Genomic DNA, 12016 nt, shown 5'->3' on the forward strand with positions numbered 1-12016 from the left:
TGAATGAATTCTGCTTACAGTGAATTGTGACCAATTGTGGGCACAACATGGAAGGTGCAAATGAGAAGCCAGCTTGAACCTCTTTTAAAAATGTTGTCAAATAGATTTTTGTTCTCTGTGTTGCTGTGATTAATTTTGCCCTTTCTGCTGCCTCAAAGTTGCCAGTGAAAATACTCCCAGAATTAAATAACCATAGCCTATTTTCATTGTTAGAAGGTAGACTTTTTTCCACTTTGCTGCTATTCAATTTTATTTATGCTTAAGACAAATCATTATTACCTAAATGAAAATAATGGACTGTATTCTTGACCACTTCAGAACCTTGATGAACATCAATGAGCCAGAAAGAATCATTTGTGGCTTTTTAAAAGGAAGTTAATCCAAGGGCACATTCCAAATATCTCTGAGGGGTTGATGCTAATGAGATAAAAAATAAAAACATAAATTACTATCATTTAAAAATTTTCCAAGATTCCAGGAAGTTTATATAAACTCAGTTGCCAGTTGAAATTAGGACGTAATTTCCTATCCTATGTTCCATTATTTCATTATTAATGGCCCACATACAAAAAAATATATATAGCCACATTATACATACTTAGAGGCTATCTAATTTTTTTTCTCTGTTGAAAGACTCCGTGAAACAATGAAATGATAGGAAGGTAAAATGCATCATGACTTGTAAACACAATAGCTTGGTGTCAAAAAGAACTGAAAAATGTCCTACAGTAAGAACCTGTTAATATCTATTACATTTCCAGTGCGTGCCTGATATGGATGGAATGCATCCTCACTTCCATTTTCTTTCTTTCCTCGGACCATAGTCACTTAGCTCCAATTCAGCACAGTGAGATAATATAGCATTGACTCTCAGTCCTGTTGCTGACTTGAATCTTCACTATCAGGCCAGGAATGGTATTCTTTGAATTAGGATACACTGGTAGGATGCCAGTTATCATTTCATCTACTATCCTATAAGAGGACAACAAGCAATGTTCTTATGCTATCATTTTGATCAAGCTGCCCTTATACATGAATCTGACAGAATTTGGTATTCTGCTCACATACTGGATTCTTTTCCCTGGCTTTTTCTTTTTTTGTTTTTTTTTTAGATTCTGAAAATATATGTACTACCCCCAGAAAAGTTTTCTGATGCTGCACTAAAATTGCATTTGTGAGTAATAAATCCATGGAGGGTTGCAGAATCTCACCAAATTGAATATGTGCAAAAAGCAGTCCCTACTGCAATTTGCCTATTTACACAACAGACTGATGTATCTGTCAAGTAATAAACAGATCTCACCATCCTCTTTTGCTTGCCTTTCTACTGATTCAATACATTTAAATAGTTTTTATCCATTATCAATATGAGAGGGGTCCCTTTATTTATTTAAACACTTAAGTTTTTAGCAAGTTCAAATCTTTTGTTTATTTATTAGGGCTACTAGTATCCTAAGAGAGTTCATTAGGACCGTGCAAAATGGCTTGCATACAATATAATGACTCTTTTAGAAAGAAGTATTGTATCCACACTGAAAACTTAAGACCCTGATACACAAATGCTTCAGTCTGTTTCTGCTTGGCAAAAAACTAAACCTCTTTACACGCTCCATCTTAGATTTTGCACTTCCCTTTCCTATAATTTTCCCATATTTTCATTTTGCCCTATCTGTCATAACCATTTTTACATTAAATAGAAGGTCAATTTATACTTATAAATTATGAGGCAGCTAATTAGTTGGTATTAATCGATTTAAATCAGGCTGCAGAAGTTTATATCACCTGAAGATTTGCCCCTATGGAAAATTATTTTGAAATGTGTGTATGAGCGTATGCATATGCACATCAATCAATCAATTGGCACCATTATTCTTTACAGAGCATGGTTAATATGCCGATCAGTTTTTTGGGCTAGGGACTGACATTACACATAAACTGGCTCAAGTGATCAGAAACTGGTTTAGACCTGTAACAGAACATAAGAGTAGTGCACATAAACCAGTTTCAAAACAGCTGAAACTGATTTAAGATAAACCTGGTTGAATCAGACTTAACTGATTTGGGTCAAACCAGTTTATTCAATATCTGTTCCAGACTCCTTCCTGGTTTAAGTTAAACCAGAGTCCCCCAGCATCCCAGATGCTTTGCAGCCCTGGGCTGGGTTTGGGCTGTCCATTCCAGAGAACAGGTTGGCCCCACCCCTCTGCTCCCTAGCCAGAGATCCAGCAGAGACTGCAGGCACAGCAGGGTCTGGCTGGATTCCCCCCTACTCCCTCCTTCACCACTCACTGCTCAAGCAGGGATCCCTCCTCCCTCCCATCTCCCGCAGCATGGACCTAACCAACATGTGGCATGCTAGCTAATGCGGAGAGGGGTCTGTGTGTGTGTGTATTTCCAATTTCACTGGGACCGGACAAAGGAAGACAGGACAGTGTCTTCTTAGTTAATCAACAGGTCAGCTGGTAATGTTCCTCCCTTCCATCCTTGGAAACAAACTGTTTAAGAAGAACTTGAACTAATTAGAGAGGTTTTTGTTTTCTTGATGGGCTGATAAATGCTGTGTTAGCAGCTCCTTGTTGGCTACCTCCCCTGTTAGGTTTGCTGCAGGCTACGTGAAGAAGCAGGGAGAGGGAGATTGGGAAGTTCAGTATCACCAACAGATACATGAACTCCACACCATCCCCTTTGCCTCAGAGTGTTAGCTGGCAGCTGGGGTCTAGCAACACTCCTGTTCCTTGAGCAGCAAGTGGGGAAAAACCTGGTACTGTGGAGGCCAGGATGGGGGTTTAAAATCCTCCCTAATCAAAGTGACACCCACCCCCCTCAGCTCTATGGAATGAAAGAGAGGGCTGCTCTAGCATCCCCAGCTTCTAGCCTGAGTCACTGCAGGCATGTGCCTGCATTTCCTCAGTCCAGAGGGATTATCTTTGCACATGCACACTGTTTCAACTTGGGCAGGTTAGACTAAACTGCAAAGATTGAATCAGTTCACGCTTGGGCTTTTTGAATGTCTGCCCCTAGCCTTGGTAGCTGTTGAATCTGATGCAGGAGTGAGAGCCCCACTGACACATAGGGCACACCCATGCATTAGCAATGCTCAGAATCTGAGCAGCAAATTGTTTTCTTCTCTGATGCCAGTCATCACAAAGCTTGATCCAGTCTAACTAATAATGCCTTGCTTCATTTGCAAGCTGACTCTACCAACCAGAGCAGCATTCTGAACACTTTTTAGCAAGTTATGATAGGGATCGAGGCCCAAAGACTGCTCTTATGCCAAAGAACTTACAATATAAGAAATAATTATAATGATCTTTATAGGTAAATGTTTCATCTTGCTTCGTCCTTCTTGGAAAATGTGTCTTCTGAAATCTGCAATAGCCCTCTATACTCCTGAGTCATCTTCCTTTTGAAAAGCACTCTCCCCAACCTGATATACTGAAGCTGAGAACTATTTTGCCAAAAGCTGATTTTCCATATGTACTTGGTCAAACTGTTCCAACCTTTGCACCTATTTTTCTGAAGCCATCTAACATCGCACATGGGCACCAATTTTGCCATGTGTACCCCTGTTCCATTCCCATGCTCATCTTGATTGGGAAGGCTATTTAGTTCTATTCTGATTTAGTTCTATTAGTTCAAAGGGTCATTTATTTCTATTCTATTCTATATCTTTATCTTTGTGCACTTTGGTGTTTTTGTCCATTCGGGAGCTCTTGACCATCAGAGACATTACCAGGGAAGTGGTTCTTGTCAATTGCTGTAATCATCATTGCCTCTATGGTAAAGGGAAGCATAAACACAAGACGTTTTTTCAGTGTAGCCCAAGTTTCCCCGGGATTTAGGAGATGGCAGAGCTAAGCAGCAGAAGTAGGCAGAACTATCAGTGTAGTTTGGTAGATTCTATATCCAACTCATACAAGACAGTGATGTAGCTTACATCACATCTAGTCACTTTCAGTTCACCAGTCTAAATAACCATTTTTCACTTGGTTGACTGAAGGAAGACTTTGGCATTGGTCCAAACCAAAACTTGAAATCACATCTCGGGATACAGTGAGATGACATAATTGCTCTATCACCGTATCCCATGAGATACAAACCAATGCTTCATCACAGTGTGAGCAAGAGGAAAGCTATAGCGTCTGTCTTTGAATTCTTGATCAGGCAGGCAGAAAAAGCAGGAGAGGGCATCATCTGTTAAAGTCAGGGCTGTGGGCTGCTGAAGCTGTTGAGTTATGACAGTCAATGAATGAATGAAGGAGTGATTGGACAATGAGTTGTTGTAGGGGATGTTTTTTGGGGGAGAATATTGGGCACTTTACTTGTCTTCTGTAGGCAGTGCCATTGCCACTTCTTGCCTTATTGCTTCCTGGCTTATACAGAGAAACAAGAAAGAAAGCAAAGGTGTGATTAGGAGGAGAAACTTCAGGAAAAATCTCTCTCTAGAACCTCCAACAACTGTTCATAAATTTTGCAAGACCTAGAAGTTGCTAGGATTTGTATTGATAGCTGAATATTGTCCTGGCCAAACTCTGATAAATACCAGAGTTTTTATCCACTATAGAAAACTTAACAGCCCTACACTTCTTTATTTAGCAGAGCTTACTCTTTGAGTTTCTTTCTGCTTCTTTTCTAGTTTGGATAAACAGTTATTTGTCCTTTCTGTGTCCCTGCCTCAGGTTTTCTCTGACTTCTTTTAATGAAACCACTTCAGTAAGACTTAGTTTAACCCTTGCTTTCTTAACTAACAGAGTGTATCCCAATATATGTTTACTATAGTTCTTTGTAATTTCTTAACTATGTTTCCTTTCAGTTAGGCTACCATAACTCATTGCATTTAGGTTTTATAGGCTAAGTACCTTTTAGGATATTGTAAGCTAAAACGTCAACAAATTCCCATTTTATGTATATATTTTCAAAATGCCATACTATAACTTTAAAAATATTTTTCTAATTTTTATCAGAAATATTTTTCTAATTTTTATCAAAATTTCCAGAGGTCAAGGAGGCAGGTCATGAAATGAGGTGTAGAATGTCAAAAGTCATGATGGTTGCTTGATGGGAAACTAATGGAAAATATGGAAGTTGAAAACTGGACAGCCTTATACACTTTTTATTTATTTGTATAAATGCAAAGATTGTGTCTTCAAATGGTGAGCACTACTAATATGTACCCCAGCCAGAATGGATAAACTACAATTAATCTAGAAGAGGACAGAACATGACAAAGTGGCATCAATAAGAATTGATAGGAACTGACAAAGTTGTAAGACAATCAGTTCTACTACAAAGTGATCATGGCTTCTCCTTCTTCAGTTGGAAACTTCAGGTCAAAGTGATTATTTATTTCAAACCATTTCAGTGTTTCTCACTGAATATGGGCACAAGAAAGATGGACACTTAACCTTGCAAGAAGCTCAACTGGGGGAGAGTTTATTTTCCTCTTTGCAGATTTTGGGGCCAGCTCTGGAGGAGCATGTACACTTCTGATTATTTGTCAAAAACAAACTAAATTCCTTTTGAGGGTTATACTGATAACTACAATACTAAAAGTGGTATATCCTACCCTAGGTCATAGACCACTGGAATACTGAAGGAGAACACAAATGTGTGCTTTATAAACTGAAACCAAAAGGCCATGAAAGCTCTTATCTTGCTGTATTGATGCACTCAATTAGTCATATAACAAACTTGGACTGAAATTTTAACTGTAGACAAAACAAACAAACAAACAGACACTGGCACAATTGTATTACGTTCTGATTTCCCAGGTTTATAAATCATGCAAAATTCAAAACAACTGGTAAAGGATTTAAAGGGTGTTATTAATTTCCAGCATTATGGAATTGCTTTACTTTCTATTACATTAAATTCTGACAGCATCTTAGTATAAACCTTTCACCCTTTGAGATTAAACTTTCTCCTCTGAATGATTTGCAGTTGCTAATTTGGTCAAGGTTAGAATCAAACTTGGCTACTTTGATACAAATGAAGAATAAATTAAGGTAGAGAGCCGGGAAGTGCTGTACTTCCTGTAAGAAACTTTGAGGGAGGAAAAAAAAGCCCTCTAATTTTTCTTTAAATGGGTTTAATCATGGTTAAATAATGTCGGACCACCAGAATATTTGTTTAATTGAATAGAGACCTAAAATGTAGCCAAGATAATTTGTCAGGCTAAGGAAATTTAGATGTGATTCAGTTTTCTTCACAAAATATCTAACCTCCGTACTCTGCAGAGAATCTTAAGCACATGATTTATCCTCTTGGCATTTCTGTTAGCTAAATTATCATCTGAAGTAAGTCAATAATATGTGCTTTGATTATTTCACAGAAACTTGGCTGTGTAAACTGTATGTTGACTCCTACTGCTGCTTTCCTTTGCCTTAGATGGGTATCATACCACTGGCAGATTAAATTTGCTTACATATTTGTAGTGGCAGGAGGGCCACACTCTCAACGGGTGTTTTGCTCCCTGTTACCTATATCCTGCCTTGACTTAATGTTAATTAAAAGGATATCAGGCAATGGTACCTGACTGTGGGGCTCACTAAGGTGGGGGCTGGTCTCAGCATCTGAGAATTCTCTATGAGGCTCCACCTCCCCTATATCCCACCCCTTTCCACTCAAGTGTTTCATTGATGGTTGAGATAGATGCTTGGCCTTCCTAGGTGCCTGTCTTCATGTGATGGGAGAAAAGGTCTGACATTAGAAGGAAAAAAACATAGCAGTCTGGGACTGACCTGAGCTGGCTAAGCTCTATAACTCTAGTAAGGATCTGCCTCCAGTGACCTCTATCCTGGAAAAAAATTAATAAAGCAATATAACATAAATATGTATCTCTGTCATCTACATGTGCCTAGCTTCAGCCTTGTAGTGTGCTTCTGTCTTTTCTTCAGGCAGCTGAGGCTTTTCGGGGTTTGCCCCCAGTTGTAAGCCTAATTCATAGGGAAGGCTGTAGCGGGTTGACCCCTGTGGGTAGTTTGGGGCCACAGGTACTATGAACCCCTGTGAAGCCCTTGTAGGTACCTGGTATCCAACACTGCAGGGTAGTCAGGTTCCTGCCATGGGAGCTTGGGTAAGACTGGTCTCCAAGGAGATTAAATGATTCAGAAAAGGATCTGTAACAGACCTCATTTAGTAAAAAACTATCAGCTTCATGAAGATCATAGTTAATGTTAACTACTTATACTTCATTGTGTCCTCTCAAAATTTCGCCATCATTAAAATGTTTGATGCTGAAAATAGGAACTAAAATGGATTTATTTTTCCATGAAGGCTACTAATTTAAATCGTCTTGGGGTCACATTGCCATTGGTGTCCCTCTGGTTCTATTCCTATCCCACTTCAGAATTTCATTCTAGGTTAATGTCCCAAGCTGAGAGTGAATGCAAATTGTTTTTTGTTAGATAGATAGTATGAAGTGAATTTGGTGGTTTTACCTATTCTCCATAGAATGAAAAAGGATTAATGAGATGGAATTCCTTCATTTCCAACATTAGTCCCTGAGTGCAATGCTTGAATTATATGGGGAGGACATCATGAACAAGCTTCCTGTGCCCTTACTTGCAAAGTTGACATCTTCAGTATCTAAGGGCTGCTATACATGGAAATATAGCAGGTTGGAGCAGGTGCACTTAATCTAATTTGCTGGAGCATGGAAATTGATATACAATAGCAGCCTTCTACACCATGTGTATCAGCAGTGCAGCATGTCCCCACACTGAAAAAATGGTGGTGGGGTGCTTTGAAATAAAACATGTTCAATGAGCTTTAGTTCAAAGCATCCCACTGCCATTTTTTTGGTGAAGGGACACGCTGCACCACTAATACACGTGACACCTGGGTACTTTTAATTAGCATGTCTCACTAATTAAAGTGCCTGGTTCTGCATCCCACAGCACATGTAAAAATGCCTTAAAGCAATCAATCTTGTATTTTTAGGAGACTTTTAAAAAAAATAATAATGAAAAACAAACCAGAACTCCAGACTGCACTGTGTGCTCTAATGGAGTTCACTGGTAATTACGTTACTCTCTTTCATGAACAATTGGCTTACATAATGATAACAAGAGTACCTAAGTATAGTAATAGAAGTTCCTAAGTACACATTGCACATTAGTGTAACTATATAGCTATGTAGGTGTGATAACTGTGATTAACTGCTTTTTCTTCTCTCTCCAGAATGTCTGCAAACAGCTGATATTTCTTTGTTTCTGTTTGTTCCTAATTTGTCAGTTCATCATAGTAGATTTTACACTGCAAGATAATAATGTAACTTGAAAACATTAAACATGCAGTAAAATGAATTCAGTTCCCTTGTACAACTACAAAAACACTTGGTTACCTACTTTTTTTTTCTTGCTTAGGAGTTTTATCTCACAGTCCCGCAGTAAAGTGCTTTCATGAATCTTTACTTTTATCTACTTTATTCCAAAAACAATTTAGCTAAGTGCAGACATTGTGAGGGTTAGGGGGAGGTTAGATTATATTCAAAATAGTCACCTGATCTAAGGTAAGTCAGGATAGTGGGGTAGTTGAAGGGATGGGAGCAAACACGGACTGCTGGGGTTTTCTGGGGTCCAGGAGGGTTTGGCAGGATCAGGGGTCCATGGGATGGCTGGGGGGGCAGGGGCTTAGCCCCACAACCTGCCAGTGAAGCTACACCACCATTGCTCCCTCCCCTCTCTCCACCAGGAATTACCTACTTGGCTCCCAGCAGTGCCAGACACTGATAAGTGACATTGGGAGAAGCTTGGTGGGCTGGTTGGGGACTGGCTAGTCCATGGAGGGGAAGGGAATCAAGAGGTTTGGGAGTTAAAAACAGCTTGGTGCCTGGGGTGTGTGTAGGAAAAGTCTAGTCCTAGGGCTGGGGCCAGAAGGTGGGATTTAACTGTACAGAAGTTCCAAGAACTGGTCTAACGTAGATAAAGTAAGTTTGATATTACTTGGATTCAGATCTATATTAGACTGGGTTCTGCTATTTTTAGACCTGTCAGCATGTATGAAATTTCTGTCCTTATACCAGTTTAGATTGATTTCCAATCACTGAGACTGGGTCTAAGTGTAAGGTCCATACCAGGGTGAACAAGTTAGATTGGGTGGCCATTTTGAATCTGATCTAACCTCTCCCTAACACCCCTCAATGTATGCACTTAGCCTTTACGAATACTGATATAGCAGTGTGATAGTATTGCCTATTCCTTGACCTACTGTAATTTTCGCTCTGTAGCCCTAAGAGACATATGAAACAGAATAGTGTCATTTCACAGGCAATCATACACATATTTTGATGTTTTGATCACTGTGAAGTTTTGAAATCAGTTCGGCTACATCATGGTAGCTGAGAATAAAATTTACCCAACATTTTAGATACATTGATTGTCTAAACAAGGCTTTCATTCAGCATGTTTGGTGAAATAAATACTTGGAACTGGCATCTGACTTATATAGGCCTTTATACCTAATTGTTTTAATTTATTATTAGAACAGTCCTTACATTTATCCACTTTATAAACATGTCAAATATTTAAAATGAAAATATAAAGATAATGGGTCAGAATAGAGGTTGTGACATACATTTTAATTATTTTTATTTTATTTTAATTTGTTAGTTTATATGGGATTAGGAAGGTATTATTAGAAGGACTGTGGAGAAACCAAACACATGATGAAAGAGAGCAAGACTGCATTGTGATTAAGATCAGAAAAGACAGTTCACATTTAGTGAGACACAAGGGAGAGGAAAGTGATGTGCTTTACAAAGCAGGGAACAAAGTAAGCATGAAGGGATGCAGAATACAAGGTTTATATAGCAGAATAGTAACTGATCACTACTAGTAAAGCAGAATTGCATTGAATCTTAAAAGTGAGGACAGGGAGTACAAAACTGATACAGAAGGAGAATCACAGCCAGGGTCTGTAAGAGGACTGAACTAGAGGTGAAAACAAATGAGTTGTATGATGGATATGCTGAAGAGAAAGGGAACACAGTAGGCAATTAGAAGGTAATCAAGGCATAGCAGATGTTGAGACAACAGCATAGAAAGGAAGCAGTAGGCTTTGGAGGTGCTGAAAGGGCAGAGGTGGTAAAATTTAGCAGCACTGTATAAGAGTGAGGGATAAAAGAAAGGAAGATGTGGAATACAATAATGAATGTGCAGTTTTGGGAATGAGAAAGTTTACAGGATTATCTACCATGGCTGAAAAGGAATTGAGCAGAGAAGACATGTTGATTAAGGTGGCCATGATTTTCTTCAGGTCATTTTTCCTGATATAAAAAAATCTGAAATGAATCAGCAGTTTTATGATGGTTTTAGGAAATAAAATACAAGGCACCTATTATTTCATTCAGTTTTTGAGCATCTTTCTTTCTGAAACATCTTAAAACGAAACAATGTACATATTTTCCAAAATAAAAAGTTTGCATTTCTGTAAATAAACAAGTAAACACAAAGATAAAATTATCTTTTTCTGAATGATTTCTACTACCCTTTTGAGTCTGCCTTAGAATCCAGCACATTTCTATCATGTAATTTGTTTTGGGTTTTTCAGTAGAGAATATGCTACAAGGTTTCACATAAACTAATCTAATACCTTTAAAAAAAGATTGCTTGGTTCTGGACTGGCTACAAAGGAATGCAAATTTAAAAAACAAAACTTGGGAATAAAAAAGAGTTTAACTGTCTATCCTCTATGATTATATTTTTACATCTTACTACCATATTAATAGAACAAATTGTGACAGCATCTCACAGATTTGGGGTGGAATCTTGATCTCAAGAGAATGGGGAAACTATCTCTTTAAGCAAAATATTGTTTCTTTTCCAGTGCAGGGCACTAATGTTGACTGTAGCATATGAGTTAGTTATCCTAGGTAATGGAAAAAAATCCATGTTTCTATGAGAAGGTTTTTGAATTTGCACTTTTATGGATTTTATACTCTCTGGTTAATTGGATCAAGCCAGATTTAATTCTACTGAGGCTGCAGTGCTAGTGTCATCACTTCATAATCTGTTAAATCCCTCTGAAACCCCTTCAATAGCTTTTATAAGAGGCTATGTCTCTCTGTATAGTACCTTGTATAAAAATATGTTGGATTTTGATCAGAAATCTTTATATTTAACATGAAATTCAACCTGCTTATTGTAGTTAGATATACAAGTAAAGAGATAATTTTATTAGGAGTTCCATTAATCACATGGATCATTGGTCACATTCTTTTTCTATCAGCTAAGCCAGGGGTAGACAAAATGTGGCCTGTGGGCCAGCCCATTCTATCTGGCCCATGGGGCCCCTAAAATTTTAGAAAATTAATATCTATCTGCCCCTGGCTGCCTGCCATGTGGCCCTCAATGGCTTGCCAAAACTCAGTATGTGGCCCATTACCCAAAATAATTGGCTACCCCTGAACTAAGCCATTAGGTGGCAGCATTTAGAAAAAAACTACTGAAAGGTCTGAAACATTAGAATTATGCCTATATGTCATTGATGACAAAATGCCATCTAAAAAGTTGAATCTTCAGGATGACCCACACTTTCATGTGAGTAAATACCATATTTACTTCAATGTAAGATCAGGTTTTCCCTCCAGTGAGTATACAGGAAAAATAATACTTCCTTTTACCTTTGCATACAGGGAAACCTCATTAAATACATTGTCTACCATTAAACTACTGTCAAAAGCCTCATGTGCTCAGTAATAGAAACCAACTGCTCCACCGGGCTTTAAACTAAGCCTGCTGGGGAATGGGGGGACTACTGCCACTGCTGGCCCCCTGAGTGACCCTTGCAAAGCCAGCAGACCAAGGCACTTAAGGGAGCCCACCCCTGCCCCAGCCCTGCCACAATCTGTGGGCAAGGCAAGAGCCTCCAAGGGCACACTTGCCTCCCTGTACACTAATGCCAGGAGCCTGGGCAACAAGCAGGAGGAGCTCGTCCTCCTGCTCAGTGCAAAGAATTATGACATCATTGGGATAACAGAGACCTGGTGGGACTCCACCCATGACTGGACCATGGG

This window comes from Crocodylus siamensis, chromosome 5 (assembly GCF_052110815.1).
Source record: "Crocodylus siamensis isolate JL-2025a chromosome 5, ASM5211081v1, whole genome shotgun sequence".
NCBI lineage: Eukaryota > Metazoa > Chordata > Crocodylia > Crocodylidae > Crocodylus > Crocodylus siamensis.